Below are 16,988 nucleotides of genomic sequence, written 5' to 3' on the forward strand. Positions count from 1 at the left end.
AGTCCTGCAACTCCTCTACCCTGGTTTAGATGGTAGGTTTCATATGCTGTATGTACAGCTGAACGTTATACACTGCATTTTGCTCATTTAAAGGGAAAAGGGGGTTTATTCACTTATACTTTTGCACTTGGATTTGGTGAGGACACGCCTGAATATTAGGAAAGTGTCAATATACACATCCGGGCCTAATTCTCTTTCCACCAGCAAACATTTAGTTGACGATCCTTGGTGACTTGCCACCATTTGCTGACTTCACACTGCTGCTTTGGCGAGTGTGCTCAGGAGAGGACAATAAATTATTCTCTGGTCCTGGATGGGAGATTTAGTGAGGTGAGGTGAGGTGAGGTCCAGTCAGACCAGGAACAGTGCAATCTTAGCCAGGCAGATTTACAGTTGCCACGCTGCTTAAAGCCTCATTATAATGGCCAGTAAAGGAAGTGTATCGGACATGAAGAGCAGCCCCAAGGACTCGTCTGGGGTTGTAAATTTCAAATCCAAAGACTTCTATTCTGGATGATTGGGAGCAGATCAATGGGGCTGATTAGGTTTTGACCCTTGCATGTCTTTTTTATCAGGTCAAAGGGGACAGGACAATGGACAACACAGTTTGTCCACTTGTTTACAAAACTGTATGTGTCAGATATATCACATTATACACATATACACATCATATTTCAATAATATCACACATTTAAAGCGGCATTGTATTTTTAAATCCAGATGCAGTCAAAAACAATAATTGGATCTATAGAGAAGACAAAACTAGTATTTTTGTTTTTTGTCTATTTACTACAAACTACAGTACAAGCAATACAATTAGTCAGCTCTAATGTTTCAGTAGAACTTTGATCCTATACTCTGAATATAAAATGAACTGCAGTGCAGTCAAGAGTGGTGAAACATGACAGCTCAAAAATGAACCATGGGCCAGTTCATTTCCTAAATGGCCGCCTACCTCATCATATTACACACTGATGACAATTTACAGGGACACATTCTGTGAAATACTCAATATCTACAATATAATTTTCTGATTAGAGAGAGAAGGTTATTTGGACTTTGGATTAAAACCAAATATGATCCCATTCCTAACATCTCAATGGTTTGATGGATAAATACTGCATTAATTACAAAAAGGGAGGTTGCAGACGGCCTGTTACAGGTCTTTGACACCATTCTGGTTTTCTTTTTATCAACTTCTTAGAAATCTTGTTGATTCAGAAAGAGTAACTTGAATTTGAGGTGGTTATTAGAGCTGCTCAGTACGCTGCATTAAGCAGCTCCCAGGTATGAATGTGTGTAAATGTCAAACAAGAAATTTGATCAGTTGTGCTTGGTCAAACATCCCAGGATGAATAAAGGTTAAAAATGTGCTTTTAGTAATTTTGTTGACAAGTGTGATGCAAACAGACTTTTGTGTTTCAATAGCCTGATCCCAAGCTGCTCTCCTCCCTTATAGCACCTTCTAAATGGTTGTATATGTTCACACACATTACAGTTAATGGTAAGCAAACACACAGACTATTTGAGAGAATCAAGTGGGATGTCGGTGGCTCTCTTTTATTAACCCCAGTAACGAGGCCCTGGGGAACAACAACACTCTCTGGCCCTTCTAAATCATGAAGTGCAAGCTTTCCTTTTTCATCAGGAAGGTGCAACATTTATAAGGTTGAAGTGCCACTAAGTGAAAGCCCAGCCACAAAAAGAAAAGCTTTGTCACTACACAATATACAGCATTAGCAGTTCAATGGCTTTAATGCAAAAATATATTTGCCAATTTCTGGTCACGTTTTTTTTTGTTTTGGCTCGATGAATGGCAACGTTAGTCCGTCTGTTGGTTGGTCGGTCCAACACTTTGGATCACACTGAAATATCCCAACAACCATTTAATGGATTGCCATGAAATTTGACATTCATGTCCCCTTCAGGATGAATTGTATCCAATTTGGAGATTTTTTTACTTTTCATTTAGCACCAACATCAGGTCAAAGATTTAATTTGTCCAACAATTTGGTTTGGCCACACAGAGCTGCTAGCATGGCTGTTGACTCCTAGAAAATAATAAATTATGTAACTTAGGCTTGTTAAAGAAAACTTATTTTATCTATTATATGTGCATAAAGTAGGGCTGTCTTGATACTTCATAAGAGTATTTAATACTTGACACATCTCCCTTTAAGGTGCATTTTGAAAAATGTGTGATTGATTTGTGATTAATTTGTGATTAATTATGGACAATCATGCGATTAATCGCAATTAAATATTTAAAGCCCCCTTCCACTCAAAAATGTGTTTTTCTTTTTGCTACGTCTCTCGGAGGTTTGACCTTGTGAAGAATGAGGTTTGTGCAGCTTTCACATGCACCTGCTGACAGGGCAAAGTTTATCTACACCCTCCTCAAATCTGAGTTTGAGACGTCTATGTACAAGATTTTGCGACATCACAACTAATTTAGTTTGGTAGCATGTACACATAGGCTACAGTACACTGAGACTGGACTACTTCAGTGTAGGAGACACTTTGTGTCCTGTAACTAATTGCATATTCATATATTCTGGTTTAATTTTAAAAGTAAATTAACTTTTTTGTGGAAAAACCTTAACAAGACACAGAACAAAACATTATTTGCCAGGATTTCTGTGGTTGCACCCAAATGCAGACGCTGGACAACAGGTATAGGTGAAAAGGAAAGTACTTTATTACAGGAGTTTTTGATATTGTAGTTATGAGGGGTGGTGAGGGTGAAAGGGATGGTTCCGGGGATGTGAGCTGGAAGGTGGGCAGGAAGAGAGCTGACTGGCGAGTTGGATGTGCTGAGGCGGCAGGTAGATTTTTCCTGGAGGTAGGAGAGAACAGTTAGTTGAGGTGAGCAGGCAGGCATTAACTTTACCTAATAGTTGGATTTCCCTGTATATATTTACACAATTGGTGTAAGAAATGTAAATCATGTTTACGGCAAAAACTATAAAATAAGTCCCCAGTTTAAAAATGTCTTTTCTGACACTCGTATCCAGAGCCACTTAAGCAGTAGAATAAAATGTAGCAATATATGTTATGTTCGGCAATATGGCAAGCAGCCAATAAGAAGTTCAAGGGTCACAGCATATATCATCTAAATGGTACGTTGTCTAGAAGTCTGGTCTGGTGTGCTGTTGTTTTGTTGTGGATGTGAAGTGTTATCAGCTTATACAGCCTTTTGTGCACGTCTCTAAATCATCTTAATCAAGTTCACTCTAGCGAGGAGCCTGTCTGGATTCTCAGTGGACACAATAAAAACAGGAAACAGCTCCGAAAAAGATTGAGGATCCAATCGTATCTTTCAGACTGACAACCTCTCAGTGCTTTACATTTCAGTGGAGTTCAATAGAGTTTAGTAAAAAAAAAAAAAAAAGCTGCTCTACATACAAAGACTCATTCTCTCTTTTTTGTTTTATTAATTTATGTATTGTGTATAGGGATTGTTTGACTTCTTTCTGTCTCTGCAGTATAAGGGGTGGTATAAACTCTGTGAGCGTCCTGGTTTGACAGTGGACACGTTGACACGTCGACAGACAGTTATTGGATGTGTGTGAGAGATTTCCCTGCGTGCCAGGGAAGCGTGATGGAAGAGAAATGGCTAATCAAAGAACTGCTGTTGTTGCAGTACCATGTTGCACCACCGCAGTACCACCCTGTGAGGGTTATATATCAAGCAGGCAGTTCATTACCTGGAGTGCTTGGCTCCTGTACCAGAGAGTCGAAGCCTCATGTGAAGCTATCGATTGCCCACAACCCATTGCCTAAAGGGTTGGTTCATGCAAGATGTTTCAGTGTTTTCAAGCTTTTGTGTGTGCATAAATATGCTCTCATATCATGTTTCTTCTGAATATTGCTTAACTCAAGCACATTTTTGAAGTACAGCACTTGTTCTTTACTTGAGTATTTCCATGTAATGGTTCTTTGTACTTTATACTACTCCACTACATTTTTATAAGGAAATATTGTACTTTTTGTACTCTTTACATTTTCGAAAGGTAAAATTCCAATTAAATTGCAGATCAAGATTAAAATACATGCAGGAATGAATCCTAAAACCGGTTCGCTCCTCTGGAAGTCAATGGGGTCTTTTGAATGGGTTTTTGGTTAGATGACTGAAATAATGTCTGTGGTTAACACAAGCTTAAGAGATTTTAACGTTTTATCCTACGATATAAATTGCTTCAATAAATACCCCACTTGTGAATTTTGAAGCCTTTACACATCTTAAAAAAGGCGTCTGCTAACAAGTGGCTAAATGAGACTGCTAAACGTCATCACGCCGACATGTCCGCCTTTACAACCTTGTTGTGTATACTCACGCTCATGCGTTCGTGGTTTAGTTCGTATAGCCTAACGTTAGCTTTTTACTTCTGGCGATTGCGTTCACACTTCAAAAATCATTAAAGTGGTGTTCATTTGTGGAGATTATCTTACAGAACAAAATGTGTAAATATTATAAATGTCATTGACGACATTGGCTTTTTGTTGAGGGAACTTCCTTGTAGGCCTACAAAAATACATCATCCCTGCACCATTCTATACATCAAATTAGCAAACCGTGTTTCAACAGAGATCCAAATGTGGTGCTCTGAGCTTTAACACATAGGTTACCTAAACTACATGTTGTATTCACTATAAAATATCTCTATTATGCTGATATCATATGAAAGCTTTCTGATTGTTTGAGATTGGAGCTGCTCATCAGTGGCCACAGCTGGCCGGCATCCAAAGTTTAGCACTTCCACTTTGGCCTGAACTACTGAAACACCATCCACAAACTCTGCAGAAATGCATCATACACTGACCACAAAAATAATTACTTATTGTTCATTGATTCATATTCCTGCAAGCAAACCATTTTCATAGGAAGTATTTTTAAAAGGCAGTGCGGTGGAACTTCAAAAAGGACATGAGGTGAAACTTGGGGAACATTTTTGCACATGTAACAGAAATTGGAAAGGAGAGCAAAAGAATGCCGAAAATAGGAATTGTTCAGAGGGAGGTTTTATCTCAGCAGTTCATATCTGTTGCGTCAGGCTGGTCAGTAATGAATAGTCTCAGGAGAAGACAGATTAGCCGGTTCATTAATGTATTCAGCTTCTAAGTGATAGACAGGATGGCGAGACTGCTCCCAAGTGGAGTGTCCAATATGTCATACTGCAAGACTGAGGAAGAGAAATCGTCCTCTGTGACGCCTGCGGATAGACCAGGGTTTAATGTGACCTGCTGAATGTACTCTGCAGTGCCATTCTTTACAGCTCAGGGAGGGGTATTAAACCACACCTGTCTTGAAGCACAACGCCACAAATCCTGAAGGGCTTCATTGGTCTGGGCCATCCCTGATTTCTTCCCCCCCAGAGTTCTGATTTAGAGGTGGCCTTCTCCAAATGTCCACATTCAAGGAGCTTGTCTGGTCGTTTTAGCTGTCAAAGCCTCCACCGGAGTGGATTGAAAGTTGAAAGGCTGGTTTACCAAATTGTGCGTTGCAGATTAGAAACAGACCAGTAACTGCTAGAAAGAGCAGTCATAAGAAATTACAGCTTTTTAAATGGTGCTCTGGGGATGGAATAAATAAAAAAGATCGAGAATGAAGAAGCAGCGACTGGGTCATAGATCTCAATGTTCACACTAAAGTCAGTGCATGTGTTTAAGAGCATTTGCACATTTGAGTTTGTGTATGTGCAGCTGTATTGTTGACTGACTGCACACTTTTTCCTGCGTGTGTGTAATTTAAATGACAAACTACCTCAACGGTCTTTCCGTGTTAACAGAACTTATCCCATTTGTCACCGTGAGGTCTTTTACACAGGCACTATTTACTGACATGCATCCCCACGATCACCGCCGACTACAATCAATTCTTCCTGCCCTAGATGAGATCTCAATGTGCTTAGAAAGGTGTGTCCAGGAGCTCCTAGACAAGAGCCCGATCGAAGCAAAGCCACGCAAACTGTGTCTATCTGTAAATCTTTTCTTTCTGCTTCTTTGGTCACAAGGAAGGGTTAGATGTCGGTAACGAAATGAATGCTGGGATAAAGACAGAAGGTAGATAGATAGACGGTGCTGCTAAAGAACCCAGGTCATCACGGCATAACCTCAGCTGTCTGAGGAACTGTGACTTCATCATAAAATCCAAATGATTTAAAATCCTCAATGTCCACAGACATTGTGAAATCATGGCAAGAGAAAATGTCTGACACGTTGAGAGAGAATGCCTTCATGATTATAAAATAAGGACAAATCTGGGGACAAATCTCTTGTACCACCAGGCCTTAGTAAAGCAGAGTTTGGACTGACAGTAACAGGTTAAATTGTAGCAATCAGGCTTACTCTGCGCAACTGGAAGAGCCCACATACCCCAGAGTTTACTGAATGGCTTAAACTCATGACAGAGACTGTGATATCATTGCCAGGATAAATAACGTCCCAAGCTTAAAAGTATGGCAACGGAATATGGCAAATCTTATATATCTAATATAAACGGAATATGGCAAATCTTCCTGGCTTACATTAAAGGTGCATCTTAGGGAGGGTACAGGGTACTAGTGGACGGGAAGTTTATCTGTATGTATATGCTGTTTATGGGGGTAGTTATTTTTTGGCTGCCTTTAAAGTTGGGTGTGTGTGTTTTTTTGTTGTTTTTGCTCTTGTTTTTCTCTACTATTTTTGTTTTGTTTTCTGCCTTAATTGACTATGAATCCTCTTATATCACATATGTATCATCCGCACTTTTGCATAATTAATATGAAAAATGTAATACATTTAAATCACATTGATTTACAGCTGTGGTAGAACATATTAGTGATACATTCTTCTGTTTTAGTATTTTCCTGTAAAAGACAGGCAGGGAAACAAAAATGTTAGTTAGTGAGTAGTAATAGATGTGGGTGAGATGCTGAGTGATGGTGCAGATTAAAAATATTGATTGTTTCTCGACTTACACACAAAAATTGACAAAAGTATTAAAAACTTCCACTCCAAATTGTAGAGGTGGTTTATGACCGTAAATATAGCCCGTTACCAATATCTGTGAGTAGTAAAGATTAAATACTCCACTAACAAGATAATAAAACTTCTTATAGTATTGTAACAAAAACTGGAAGTCGTCACTTAGGCATTTAGTTTGGTCAAAAAAATGCAGTTCTCCAAAACTACACAAAATGCCAGTGCATTCCAGTATTGCACTGCACACAATCATGTTCACTCTGTTCATTTTGGAAATAAAATATCCTCCGTCTGCCATGGATTGATTTTGCAGAATGAAAAATCCTAATGCTACATTCGATCCTCTGAAAGCATTTGGGTTGAACAGGAAGAGCAGGAGACATTGGTTATGGCTGGACATAATTATGATGGAGTAAAACTGACAGTGCAAGTCTGGTGTTATTGGACCCTTGGAAGCTGAACTCCTCTCCTGGGACTCATAGTAAGGTCAGAGCTGTGCAGATTCAATCAATGCCTATCAACGCTGGACATGGAAATGACCCGTCTGGGCCTGACCAGGAGTGTGAGATGGGTAATACACCACTATGAGATATGAGGGTGGTCCCAGTGGGAGAGTGCATATTTTAGGAGTACAAAATTTAATCCACTGTTGGACGAGGTGGGAAACTCATTATCCATTAGTCCATCATCGATGGAAAAGAACAAAATATGCCTTGAGTCTTACTGGTAGAAAGACGCACTAGTGTTGAAGAAAATTGTTCAGGCTGCTATTACAAATAGCATATTTGTGAGTTCATTTTTTTGTATCCATGTGAATCCATTGCTACCACCATAAAACATCCCAGTCACTAAAACAGACAGAGTACCTACAAACTTCATTATAGGATGAAGAATTGTGTGATTGATGTTACTGACCTGTATGTGACTGTCATGACGCAACTATATCCTTTTAGCCGTTGCTCAGTAGATATCTCGGGTTAACGACGTTTGTACATTTGGCTGGGATTGTGTCTCTGTGATGATTCAATTCTGTGTTACCATCAAACCAACTCTCCAGGGAGAGGGATGGAGAGGATGAAGTCTGTCCGCCATCCATGGTGCCTAAGAGACCACAGAGGCCCTCATCATCGCAGAGAGAGCTCATCCAGGAGGGGCTGGGTTCAGATGGCGAAGTGACTGATAGCGGCGTGTCTGTCTGGACTGGCTGCTAATGATGCAGGGCCGAGATAATCAACTAACCACAGACAGCGTGGCTGATAGTTACTCCAAAATAAGTGAAACAGATTGGATGTGAAGCTGTATCTCCCACATGGAAATCCAACCATCCATCAATTAGCTGTAAGCAAATACCCTCAGGGCGAAGGGGATAGTTTGTTATTGGTGGAGAGGCTCTAAGGTGTACACACATAGATGCTTTCCATCCTGTGTCTGTCTGGCATATTGCACCAGATACTGTGATCTTGAATTATGGGGTAATATCATTTTAGCGTCTTACTGGTAGAAAGATGCACTAGTGTTGAGTGCTAACAAGTAAATATTGTTGCATTCCCCACCCAGCCAGCCAGCATTGCAATATTAAAAATGAAAGATCGGAGCAATAAAATACATATTTCCTTGAATTTCATGAAAAATAATTTAACAGCACCTGTCCTTTTGCTCAAATTACATGCAAATGTTACCTTATAAAGTGACTTTTTTGATTGTATGCAAGGTATGAGTAAAAAGCAAAAGTTTGTAATTTTGGTATTCACTTTCTGGCAGAGAATTAGATGAGAAAATCAATACCACTCTCATGTCTGTCTGTAAAATGTAAGGCTACAGCCAGCAGTCAGTTAGCTTAGCTCAGCACAAAGACTGACTAGCCTGACTATGTCAAAGGTTTACAAAATAAGCGACCAGCAAATCGAAAGCTCACTAAATACTATTTCTTGGCTCTGAGCAGTTGCCAGGCAACAAACAGATGGTTCAGTTCACTGGTTACTGGTCATGGTCAAAACAGTCGGACTATGATATATTACAAGAACTGGATATCAGACCCCAAGATGGCGCCTATTCATTCTAATGAGAATTGCTCGCCTGCATGGCGCATAGCCTGCGGCAAAAAAGGTTTTCTAGCTTCCGGGTTTACTTTGGGTTATGTCACAGATTTCGAAATTACTTTTCTCGCCCCGAGGAAAGTCTTATATTTATAAATACATATAAAATATATCAAATATAAAACCTCAGTGGATCAAAATTCATAAAAAAAAGAGTCATAATTGACCTTGTTTGCAGTTCAAGCTGTCCTGTGAACAGTTTTACTAATGTCTTTTTAACGATGTTGGTCCATGGGGAAAATACTTTTTGGGCCGCATAGGAGGATTTTTTGCTGCAATATCGCAAGTGGCCACTGGACAAAATTGGAAGCAAGGCTGAGTGTATCCAGGTCTTATTATACATCCATGAGTCGGACACATTACTCGCCATAAAATGGCAAATTATTGTTTTTACACTTGATAGCTTGCTGTTTCACCCAGATGTTGTGCTAAACTAAGCTGACTGGCTGCTGGCTGTAGCTTTATATTGAAAGCATTCTTTGTTTGTTTTTGTCGATATAATGTTGTCCAATACTGCTGTATCCCCTGTTGTTTACTTATTTAATGCATCTTAAAATAAAATAGCAAACTCTGCACAGATGTTTGAAGGAATAGAGTAGAAGATTGATACTGTTCAGATTAGATGCTGATGTTGGCTCGAAGTCGCAAGAAAATAAATCTTATAAGTCTTATGCCCTTGAGTGTTAAGTAGACATTTGAGACACCTAATGTAATTTGAGGGTGATTAATTTCTTCAATGTGGCGTTTTATTGCTTTCGTTCGATTTTATTTGTCTAATCTGAAGACATTTGTTTGAAAGTAAGCTAAATGACTGATTAGATGGAAATCTGCCTGCGATAAAATGTGACTGATGACTTTTCATCCCCAGTTGTACGATCAAGTTATGTGATGGTATGAACGAAAGATTGGCATTAAACTAGAGAGCGAGGTTAGGGCGATGTCCTTGAGTTAATGTATGTTGTAATCCTAGCATTACATAACTTAGTCTGGACTCCTAATCTTATAATTAATTATGTCCCTGTTCATTTACAGCATGGTAGTTAATGTGCAGATGTCCAAAGGAAATGTTTGACATGGCCTTTGGCTAATAAAAACTTTAGCAATTCTTGTTTTTATCGTTAGGTCCAGTAGGCTAACAGGATGAAAATTTACATCATTTCATTCTACATTGCCGATAGACATCAAAAGTCGATTCCAAATATCTTTAATTTTCTCCGCTCTACTTTAGAGAGCAATTTCACCTGTCTGAAAAGTGTGTCTTGTCAGGTGTGACTCCATCTAATCTCTGTAGCTGTTGCCCTGGTGAGGACTACAGAGAAGTAACACACTGGTCCACAGGTAGAGGTAAATTGGATGTGTCACAGCTCGCACGATTCCAGATGGTATGTAGCTCCCCTTGAGACCCTCTCCTTCTTCAAGTCTCCACTGTGATCAGAATCATTGGTGGAAAATGTTATCTGCCACATACAGCTTCTCAGCACAGCCACCATATGTCTCCCCACCTTTTCTCATTGTGTGATATCCCTCCCTATACTCCACACCCACCCACACTCACAGGACAGGAAGGCAAACGGGCGGAGGACAGAAACTGTCCAGATTGTCTTGCTCCTCAGTCACGATTCTCCTGTGAAAGAAAGTCAAAAGTTCAAGCAGCCTGTCCCAAGATTTGTTGGGTTGGTCAACTAACTTTAGCTCACAAAACTGACCATTTATAGCAAATTGTTATACTGTATATATCATTGGAAAAGTCTCTTTGAGGGAGGGTTTAAATAATCCAAGCAGTATAATCAGTAGGCGATTTGAAGGGGGATGAGTAGGGATCCCCTTGTTAGCAAAATGACCAAAATGCATCCCTCTTGATAACCTGCAGAGGAGTTGTTTATTTGAATATGTCTCTGGTTTGCCTCCCTCACTTTTGCCACACCGTCACTTTTTCCGTCGCATTACACACGTACATAATGACTCGTCTGCGTCACTTTACGGTTGCAGTAAACACATACTTAATATTGTGAATTAAACAAAAACACTTCCTTAAGTTTAGGCAACAAAACCACTTAGTTTGGTTTAGGAAGAAACAACATGGTAGGGCTTAAAACTATTAGGTTTTTACAGTGTAAAGGAACGAACTGAGATTGTAAAGTGAAAGTGAAACATAACACATGTGACACGGACAGCGATTTCCTGGATGAAAGTCTTGTGTTTGTTGGACACATCCACCATGGATCTATAAACTGTATAGTTTGGGGTGGTATTAAAAAAATACAGAATCAAAAGAATCATCGCCGTTCATGAGGCGGTTCGCTAATCGCAGGTGAACAAAACGAACTGGGTCCGTCCCCCCTGTTAAAAATTAACAAATTGCCTACTGAGTATAATGAATACTAATCCCCCCACAACACATCATTTACATTAGATCCTATGAACAGTAGTAAACAATACCAAAAGGGCAGCACATACATTAAGGAAGTGGTTGGGGTGGTAGAAGGAGTACACATTTACAGATTTTTGCACACATTCACAAATCAGAACACACATATAGAGATGGAGATACAGTTTCACAACTCTCCACACAGATTTGAAAATAATATTGCCACAATAATAATAATAACCCCATGGGCCATAGCCAAGGTGAGACGTGTTGAGTGTCAACCCATCAAAATGCACATAAAGGCCTGAGTATGCGTTGGACAAAATACATCATTGGTTGTTGGTTGTACACAGGAAAAGTGACAGAAATAGTTGTATGAAGAATATTAAGAGCTTTAGAGAGAAGTTCCTGTGTGAAGTGGGCATGATTGTCGAATTATTTGTTTTGGAAAGTCACAAAAATTGTCTGAAACAACCCCTGCACAAAGGACGATTTAGACATTATTAGACAATCAGACACACTCTTTCTTTGAAGCATATTGAAGTCTTAAACGTTTCAACTCTGGCTCAGTTTCACAGTGTCAAAAGGTTTAGTGGACATACTGTACATTCGCTCTAATGCAGCAGTGTTTTGATTGATGAGGCAAATGATTTACTCAAAGTTTGGTCTCCGATTGGACTTCTGGTGCCCGCTCACTTCTGAGCTAGTTGATACAGTAAGTGTATTCTTAACTGTCAGCACCTCAATCATAACTCCAGCCCAGGCTGAGTAAGTGCTACTCTCTGCCTGCATGTGCCTTCCATTTCAGGCCCGTTGCCCAGGGCCAGGCAGGGTATGATTTAGATGATATTTGTCCTCTTAGCTAATTGATTTAAGCTGGGCCTCCTTCCTCCATTGTCAGCCTGGCAGGGTCTCCCACTGGCCCTGTAAACTGTATTAGCATTACGACGGCGAGATTGGCAATGGTGCACTCATTTACGAGACCCCCTTCCACCGGGGCCCATTTTGCCTCTCTTGCCAGAGCAGCAGTGCCCCAGAAAGTAAATAGACTTTGGCTTGAATGTGATTAGGCAGCAGTTTACTTGGTTAGACCACATGAGGAACAACAGATCCCACTGAACAGCGATGCTCCACAGATAACCCTTATCCAATTAGATTGGCACAACACAGTCCATTTATCCATTACCCTGTAAAACTCATGAAAAATAGATGGCTTTACTAAATATTAGGACAGCCATCGAACTGTTTTTCTATGCGTCCTTTCTGGCTGTGTTATTGCCGTTTCACAATAAAGTTCTTCTTTAACCTGCCTCTTCCCACACCTTTACTCTATATATCAATGTGTATAATGGCTTCAATCTGGATTCATGCTTGGCATTTTATTATAGAAAGAGCACTTGAGGTACGAGCACTTGACTATCCTGATATCAAGCTATAAAACCAGCACACAACATCATTGATGAGATGGGTTACATTATTAAAGTTGATAGTATTTCTAGACGCTGTTTCTCTCATTGTTCTCGTACTTATTGCTGCTGTTCTTGTGTTGTCACCATAGACTTTATATAAGAAGTTGACATAGTCACCGTGATTTGGTTTGTGGACTGCCGTTATGATGCCTTGAGTTCGGCATTTGCAATTGAATCCATAAACTCATGTTTGCAATGTTGACTGAGGTAATAAATCAAGTGAGAAGTAGGGTCATTTTCTCATAGACTTCTATACAATCAGACTTCTTTTTGCAACCAGAGGAGTCGCCCCCTGCTGGCTATTAGAAAGAATGCAAATTTAAGGCACTTTGGCATTGGCTTCACTTTTCAGGCCTGGAGTTTGCCCACTGGGTGTCACTGCTGTCTCCACACTGGCAGTGATATAAACTTGATCAATGATCATTAACATCTTATGAATGTGATGCATCTGTTACCATCCTACATTTCCATATAATATGCTTTTGAATACAAAGTGCAGACTTCTCTTTCAAACCTGACTCCATCTACAGCTTGAACTTTTTTTACTGATGAAGTAATGGGACTGTTAAGACACTTCTGTTGATGCCACTGCAGTTCAAGGTGACATTTACTCTTTATTCAGTACTATTTGAGAGTAATGGCCCTCTGTGGGCTCATTGGAGAAACACTTAAGTCGACTAAGACCCGCGGAATTGACAAGTGGCTTTTAAATGTAATTATGTTTTGGAAGCAGACACTGGTGTAAAAAGTGTAGTCAATTCATAAAATATACTGCATACCTAATAGGCTACACCTAATATTTCTTTCTTTCTTTCTGTCTTTCGTAAAATACAATACCAGCACATAGGAGAAAGCGCATATAGCTCTGCACGGTATCACCAGAGTGGCAGACAACAACATTACCTCTGTTGAAAAGGGCATGAGATGAGTCTCTCTCTCTCCCTCTGATTAAACAGTTTTTTTTTGCCCCGAGTATATTTTCACAGGAGTACAAGGATTTAAACCTTTTGGCCCAAAAATCTATTGTTCAGCTTTTCTCATTATTACACATTGCTTGCTGTCTCATCATATCAGCGTTTCAGTTCATTTTCCAGCCAGTGTTCTGGACACGGTGCTCTTGCAGGGTTGAGGGGAAAGTGAAAAACGAGCATGGTCCCTTTGGTGGACAATTTCCCTAGATGCTTGTCAGTATCAAGGGGACACTTCCCATTAGATATTGGAGAAAAAGCTTGGAGGGCTGTGCTACTCGCTGGCCTAACCACTCCTGCCATGAAGAGTGTAGACTGAGAAGATTGCAGCTGATGCTATTGGACTCTGCTCCATAACCTGCTATATGTGTCAAGATAAGATTTTATTTTATATATTGATGAATTGGTGTTGCATTATTGTTTATGTTTCTGTCCTGATATAGTCTTGATTTTTACATATAGATGCCTGCACTTTCAACAGCCATTAAACATTTAGTTGTTTTTTTTTGTTTTTTTTAAATAGCAACAAACAGCTCTAAAGACCAAGGCAATAAAAGATGTATTGCAGCAATTCCAGCTGTTGGATTGATTTGAATCTATTTGATATTACATAGACACAAATTTCACAAATATCCCTTTTTTTCTTGACGTTCAGCACGACTTTCAGCAATGTATTTTTCTTGCATTTTCCTTTGAATGTACAGCAACACGTGACGCACATGTCAATTTCCGCTCCAGTCTTTTCAAAATAAAAGTTAGGTTTAGGAAAAGATTGACTTGGTAAGGCTTAAGTAACAAAACTACTTAGTTAGGTTTAGGGAAACATCTGCAGTTTGGGTTAAAATAACTACAGATGTGCTGTAATTAAGTACGGAAGTTACGTGACAAATACATCTACTCTAACTTGTGGTTTCACACAGGACATGAACACCGGTCTCCTGACCCACCCTGACCTCCTCCCTACACTTCCCAGTTCATAATTACGTGGATCACATACGAATTGATTTTGTGCAGACCATTTGTGTCTATGTACACTAATCAATATATTAAATTTCGTGAGTATTTCACAAACTGCTGTGCAACTGGGCTGGACAAGAACTTAGCAGGGTGCCATCGCTCCATCACGCAGATATGTGGCTCTTTTTTTTTTTACATTTTACAATTCAAATCAATCACATTTATTGCACCATGCACAGACTAAAGTACAGATGTGAACAGGTCTAATGTTGCCTCTAAATCTTTTGGTCTCAAGGACAGTTCTCATATTATGGTATAACAGACTTATGTATGTCATCACTCTGTGCAGCATAAACATTTAAAAGCCAACAGGAGAGATCATTTTCAGAAAGGCGTTACTAATGTACCGTATAGTCTATAAATGAAGCCTTTGTGACCGGGCGCTGAGTGTGAGACATAAATATTCTCTCTAATCTCTGTCAGTTAAGTGGATGATGCAAGGACACATGCCACTCTCACTATGAGGGCTCAGTGTCCTGGATGTGAACCGTTGTCTCTGCTCATTTGCTTGTACTTTTCCCTAGAAGAAAATTGAATATATCGCTCCTCCTTGGTGAGATTGGTGCAGTCTCCTCTGACAAACTGCCCTGCTGCATGTGGTGAATCAGCAGTAGGGGCGTTTGAAGAATGGCTTCAGCTATCCAAAGCTAAACATCGAAACACCTCCAAATCCCTACAAGACAGTGGTTTAACATCAGATGCGGCAACACTTATTTTAACTAACACTGCTGATGAGGACTAATGAGCTGAATGTGTCGACACAATACACTCTTCTGTGAAGCAGAGCTTAAGAGGGATCAATTGGTTCAGTTTCACGTCTGCTTTGCTATTAATTCCATGTAACTACAGCACATAGACAAGCCAGGGATTTTTAAAGATTAATTAGGAAAGAGCTACCTTTTATTCACATGCTAGCAGTTGTGCATTTACATCTTATAATGACTTAACTTAAAAAGAAGGCATGTAGAACCTCCATGCTGCCCACTTTGACCTCAGCTCTGTTCATAAATAAATAATAAAGGCAGTAAATGGTGGGAGATGATTTGCTCTCGCTGTCCCGGATGGAATGAGGAGACAAGGCAGGGTTTTAATTAACTTTTCGTCTATGGTGCAGATGGAGGACATAAGAGCGGGATAAATCACAGAGGACAACAGCAATCTGCCTCTTTATTAGCGTGTACACAGGCACGCCGTGACAAACTGCCCGTCAGCTGCTCAATCATAAAACAGGGCTGAAAAGACAATCAGGAGTCAACCGGAGACGTTTGTTTTGGTTTGCTCTGACCCTTGACAAGCTTGCCACTTGTCTTTGTGACATCCCTGGAGATATGCTCTGCCAAGAATGTTTTATATGCACTCAGGCGAAAAAATATATGAAGCATAATTCTAGCAATGACGTCTGCAATCCATTTCTCAATTGCCCGTCTCCTCCCCTTCATTTGCATGTCCTCTTCATGAGTGAAGTGGATGGTGCAATCAATAAGGAAGCACATAACATAAAATATGATAATGTTTTTCCATGCAAACATACATATGCATCGTGTATTTTTGCTTGACTTGATTTAAGAGGACGTACTCTGGAATTATTAATGCGGCAGTACGAAGTCAACCTCTCAGTGGCTGTCAGTTGTGTGAAGATGCAACGTGTTTAGCGTGGCGGGTTAATTGCTTTTTTCAGGATGTTATACAACAGCTATCGTCTATAACATGGCATCCTAACAGCGGACACATTTAGAGGACAAGCCCCTCAACACAGTCTGCTCAATAAATAAGCAAGGCAGAGTTATTACACACCAAGAAGAATGTATAGAATTGATTTAACCTGCTTGCGAAAAGTCAACTTGGGTAATACAGGTCTGCGACATTTAAGTGAAGTGAGGCATCTAGGTGGAAGTGCTGAAAGTGTGTGAAAGATTGTTAAAAAACAACACTTTAAAGGACATTTCTCTTCTTGCTTAATGAAAGTCATAGAATTAAACTTAAATGTAACTATACTTAAACTATAGGATAGGATAGGATAGGATAGGATAACACTTTATTTATCCCCATGGGGAAATTGCAGTTGCACAGCAGCACAGATTCTCAACAGCAATAGAAATAAGAGCAT

The sequence above is a fragment of the Sebastes umbrosus genome, chromosome 2, assembly GCF_015220745.1.
Source record: "Sebastes umbrosus isolate fSebUmb1 chromosome 2, fSebUmb1.pri, whole genome shotgun sequence".
Classification (NCBI taxonomy): Eukaryota; Metazoa; Chordata; class Actinopteri; order Perciformes; family Sebastidae; genus Sebastes; species Sebastes umbrosus.